Here is a 6,000-nt window from a genome sequence, read left to right as displayed (position 1 = left end):
CTGTGCCGTATGTAGGTGTTCAATAGATTTATTTAATAAATGTACGAATGCATGAATGCATAGATGAATTTTTAAATGCTTCTTTTTGAGAAGGTAGAACAAATGTGACACAGTAGAACAGATAAGAAAATAGTCCATGGAAAAAATGACAGAGTCACATATGTGCCCAGGGCCAGCCTAAGAAGAATTGCGTTTTTTTTTTTTTAAGGGAAAATGTGTTGAATAGCTTATTTTAATTATTTTTAAAAGTTTAGTACAGGGACTTCCCTGGCAGTCCAGTGGTTAAGACTTCGCCTTCCAATGCAGGGGGTGTGTGTTCAATCCCTAGTCGGGGAGCTATGATCCCACATGCCTCGCAGCCAAAATACCAAAACATAAAACAGAAGGAGTATTGTAACAAATTCAAAAAAGACTTTAAAAAGTGGTCCACATCAAAAGAAAAGTTAAGTACAAAAATTTGCTGATGATTTACATATTTAGCACCAATAAAATAATGTGAGATTAGCTGTACTAAAACAGAATGTTGAGCTACATTCGCATTAAGTGACATTATATAGTCTAATTTTGTGGAAAACTTCTGAGATGGCTGATAAAAAGTAAGATGGTGAGTGACCTTTGAGCAGAAAAAGACAGAAAGAGAAATGGCCTTTTCTACATTCTATTGTGCCTCTAAGTAAAATGCTTGGTAATCTAGCTACAAAGCTATATGTCATTTGGCTTTAGGCACCTACTGTGATTTACCTTGTGAAGATCAGATTTTGCCATGGAGAGGATTTGTAAAAGTATCACACATTCCAGTACCATTGGCAACCACAGCTACCAAAAACGCTAATTTAACTTGATGAACCTAATGTCAGATGATAGTATCATTTCTTGTGGGTATTTTCGGAAAAGGTGGGTAGGAAATGTATAAAAGTGAATACTTTGTTGACTGAAATAACAATTCATCATTTTGAAAACATTAAATACATTAAAGTTGTTATAGCATCAGGCGTTAATATTTCACTGTACTTTAGACATTGCCTACAATCAACGTTTTCTGCCCTTTGAAACAGAATCATGCTTGTGGTATGCATTAACCATAGAAAAGATTAAACACTGAAAAGAAATTCAGCCTTTAAAGACAATTTGCTTTGATTTATTCAGTGAGTTCTTCCAAAAAGTTAATACCAAGAATTATTGCTTGTTGAATTGGAGTTACAAATTCTTTCAGGGTTACTTAGTATTTTCTTTAATATGAGTATCAAGGAAGGTAAAGCAAATTTACATATTTTTTAGGAAATACAGGCACATACTCATAAAACAAGAAACACGATGTTTTTATAGACTTTATTTTTTAGAAGTGTTTTAATTTTACAGAAAAATTGAGAAGATAGTATAAAGTGTTTCCATATACACTATACCCATTTCCCTCTATGATGATCCACCTATATTAGTATGTTACATTGTTACAATCAATTAACAAATATTGATACATTATCATTTATTATAGTCCATCCATTAGTCCAGTTCCTTAGGTTTTACCTAATGTCCTTTTTCTATTCCAGGATTTCATCCAAAACATCACATTACCTTTAGTTGCCATGTTTCCTTAGGCTCCTCTTGGGTTTGATAACTTCTCATATTTTCCTTGGATGACCTTGACAATTTTGAGTAGTTAGTTTTTTGTAGGATACCCACTACTAGAATTTGTTTGATGCATTTTTCATGAGAATATTGGGATTATGTGTTTTGGGGAGGAAGACCACAGAGTAGAAGGGTTATTCTGTCAGATCACATCAAGTGTACAGAGTATCAATATGCATTATGAATGCTGAGGTCGCCCTTGATCACCAGGCTGAGGTAGTGTTTTTCAGGTTTCTCCATCGTAAGATTACTGTTTTCCCATTTTCATGCTGTACTTTTTGGAAGGAAGTCAATATGCTCAGCCCACAACTAAGGAATAGGGAGTTATGCTTAAGATGGAGTACTACATAAACTATTTGGAATTCCTTTGCACTGGAGATTTATCTATTCTCCTGCATTTATTTATGTATCCAATTATTTATTTATATCAGAAGAACTCATGGATTTTTATTTTATACTTTGGGTTATAATCTAATTCTACTTTAGTTACTTTGTTCCTCAAATTGCTCTAGTCCTGACCCTTGTGAACTCTTTTCAGTTGGCTCTTGTGCCACTCTGAGGTATCCCCATCCTATATATTTTTTGGGAACTTTCTGACACTCTAAGATGCTCTTGTCTATAAATCTTGTATATTTACTGCCCCAGTCCTAGAATCAGCTACTTCTTCAAGGATAACTAGGTCTTTTTAGTGGAGACGGTATTAGACAGGAGGATCTGGGTGTGGGGTGTACTAATTGCTGCTTGGATGTCATTGCTTCTAGATCTTCTCAGCTGACAGAGCAAAGAGATAATATGTGTGTACATGACCCATGTATAGGCACATATCTATAAGTATCTCTCTACATAACCATGTGTATTAAGGTAATATGAAGCAATATTAAGCTAAACATGAACGTATATTGATGTTTCCAACTTTAATCTGTTACCACATAGATCATCTTAGCCTCATCTCTTGCTTATCTTTAAATTTCAACTCCAGCAAAACACTTGACTTTTAGAAGTATGAAAATCAAATTGTAGCAACTTTGGGAAGCCACATCATCTAGCAGAATAATTCTTAAAGGGCAAGGTGTTTATCATCAAATTTTAATTTACAATCAGCAGTACTTTTTAACATCAGTAGACCTCCAGACCTCTGCTTCCAAGAAGATGAAGTAGCCCATTTCTCCCAGGTTCTCCCACTTAAAACTAAAACCCTGAACATAACAACAAACAAACATAGGAAGACGCTGAAAGGTGGAAATGAGAAGGCAGACTTAACTAGGGACTTTGGGACTTGAGGAATAACATGGTGATGAGTCCCCTGTGTTTCCTGTTGCTTCCCATACATCCTGAAGAGGGTATTACAGGAACCCCCAATCAATAACCACCAACAGAACAACAGACAAAAAAGCTTCAGAAAAAAACACAAAACCCTGTTGCCCCTAGCCAAAGTATGAGGAAAGGGGTTGCTAAAGACAGAAGACCATTTGGGCAATAATATACACACTACTCGAGCCAAGTGCCAGTGGGATATTGCATCCATCCCCTATGTCCTGTGGTTTCAGTTGGGCCAAGCTAGGATTTGATCTTCCACACCACCCCACTCCTGCCCTGCAGAAGAGGCAGCGCTCTGATTCCCCACCAGGGTTGTTTCAGTGTGGTCCAGTGGTGAGCTGAGCCGCCACCCCTTTCCATTAGCAAACAGACTTTAAAAGGTGGTGCCTGACAGGCTAGTTAACACTGGGCTGCCCTCACACAGTCGTGGGGTCCAATGGTGGGACTTAGCCTCCGTCTCTGCCTAACATCTATAAGAATAGGATGTTACAGGTTGGAGGGAGTAGGCACCCCACTAACCCCCAACACATGGTGTCAGTGAGACCCAGTGGGGTGCTGAATCCCCATAACCATCCTGAGGCAGTAAGACAGAATGAGGTGGCACAAGCAGGGCTAGTTGTCAGTTCTCTGCCTCTTACCCTGGTGTCAGTGGGGCCAGCAGGTAGCTGACCCTCTACCCACACCCGGCATCAACAAGAAGGAATGAAGTGGGAGGAAGGACAGCAAACACTTCACTTCTCCCCTCCCCTGTGTCAAGAAATCTACTGGGGAGATGAACTTCCACTCCTACTAAAAGGCAACACAATGATATTAATGTTCCCACTTTTGGGGGAAGGTGTCAGAAAGGCCATAGGATAGCTGAACTTCTACTTGATCTGTCTGCAGTGAGGCAATGTAAGTGCCCACTTTTGCTGGGGTATCGTCAGTAGGGCCCAATGGAAATCTGTATGTAACCCCCCAGTCCTCATACTACACCTCAAGTAGGATGATTTCCTTCTAAAATGTAATAATAAAATTAAATGGGATGCAGAGTCATGTAATAACTCACAATGTTTAGAATACAATGGAAAAATACTCATGACACTAAGAACCAGAAAATCACAGAATAAATGAGAAAAGACAATAAACATACACCAACACTGAGATAAAACATGTATTGAAATGATCACACAAGGATTTTAAATAAGCTGTCACATGAATGCTTCAATTAGCAATTATGTGTTCCTTGACAGAAATGGGAAAAATAGAAAATGTAAACAAAGAACTAGAAGCTATAACAATAAAAACAAATGAGAACAGTAGAACTGAAAAATACAACAATCAAAAAGCTTTGCTCAAGAGTAGAGTGGAGATTACAAAGCATAGAATCATGAACTTAGAAGAGATCAATATAATCCACCACATGTACAGAGAAAAATAGACTGAGGGATAGAGACGGGAGAAAGAACAGGATCTCAAGAACGTGTAAACAGTAACAAAAGCACTAACATTCATATCATCAAAGTTCCAGAATGAAAACAGAGAGCAAGTAGGACTGACAAAGTATTCAAAGAAATCATGACTAAAAAGTTCCCAATTTTTTAGAAGACATAAACACAAATTCAAGAATCTGAGCAAACCCAAAGAGGAAAAACGCAAAGATATCCTTGCCAAGACGTGTCATAATTAAACTTCTGAAAAGTAGAGACAAAAAAAATCTCGAAAGTGGACAGGCAGAAACAATGCATTACTTATTGAGAAACACCAATTCCAATGACAGCATATTTCTTGTCTAAAACTCTGGAGTCAGAAGCATTGACATAACATTTTTCAAGTGCTAAAAGAAAAGAACGCTCAGCCACAAATTCACGCTTTCTATATCCACTTTCTTGTTTGACTTACATTAATGGACCACTAACTCATCTTTCTATATCCGGGACTGCCATCACCCTTCTCCAAAAATCTAGCCACAGTATTTCCAGAGTGATATTTCTGAAAATGAAACAAATTTTTCTTATAAAAATACCTGATTGTGTTATGAAACTTTTCTCTCTTCTAAGTTACCAGTTAAAATCCTTCAATGGATTCCCATCTTTCTTGGAGTAAAATCTCACATCCAAACTCTCTTTGTCCTTTTGGGCTGCTGTAAGATTATGGTGCAGGTTGGGTGGCTCATAAACAACAGGCATTTTTTTTTTCACAGTTCTGGAGGCTGCAAGTTCAAGAATAGGGTGCCAGTATGGTCAGATGAGGGCCCTCTTTTGAGTTACAGACTTCTCATTGTAACCTCACATGGCAGAAGAGCTTCAGGAGCTCTGTGGCGTCTCTTTTATAAGAGCACTAATACCTTTATCATTTCCCAAAGGCCCCACCTACTACTACTATCACCTCTGGAAATTAAGATTTCAACGTATAAATTTGGAGGGGAACACAAAGACTAGACCATAGCACTTAGTATACATACATGGACCATTCATGGTCTTGCTTCTACCACCCTCTCCATTGTCTTCTTTTCTTACACTCCAGTAGCATTTATTTATTTATTTATTTTTTTGCAGTACGCGGGCCTCTCCCTGTTGTGGCCTCTCCCGTTGCAGAGCACAGGCTCCGGATGCGCAGGCTCAGCGGCCATGGCTCACGGGCCCAGCCGCTCCGCGGCATGTGGGATGTTCCCGGACCAGGACACGAACCCGTGTCCCCAGCATCGGCAGGCAGACTCTCAACCACTGCGCCACCAGGGAAGCCCCAGTGACATTTCTTATACTGATTATGAATGGAACTCCTTTCTGGACTGATCCTTAACCATTCATTTTCTGGCAAACATGAATTTATCTTGTCTTTTCCTCAAAAATTCACCCTTCCTTCATGTTACATATCCATTTCCATTGCCTTCTACAGGAAGCCCTACTGATATCCCCCATATACTACTGTCCACAGCATGAATTAAGGTCTTACCGTGTCTTCCTATAGCACTCTGTAATAATTTTTACGGTAACTATGGATTTTCTTATTTGAGTGTCACAATACATTGACTTCTAGGTGGCACGATAATGATTTTAGTAACAGTAACACTGGTGC

This window comes from Mesoplodon densirostris, chromosome 6 (assembly GCF_025265405.1).
Source record: "Mesoplodon densirostris isolate mMesDen1 chromosome 6, mMesDen1 primary haplotype, whole genome shotgun sequence".
Classification (NCBI taxonomy): Eukaryota; Metazoa; Chordata; class Mammalia; order Artiodactyla; family Ziphiidae; genus Mesoplodon; species Mesoplodon densirostris.
Note: the sequence above shows the minus strand (reverse complement) of the source record.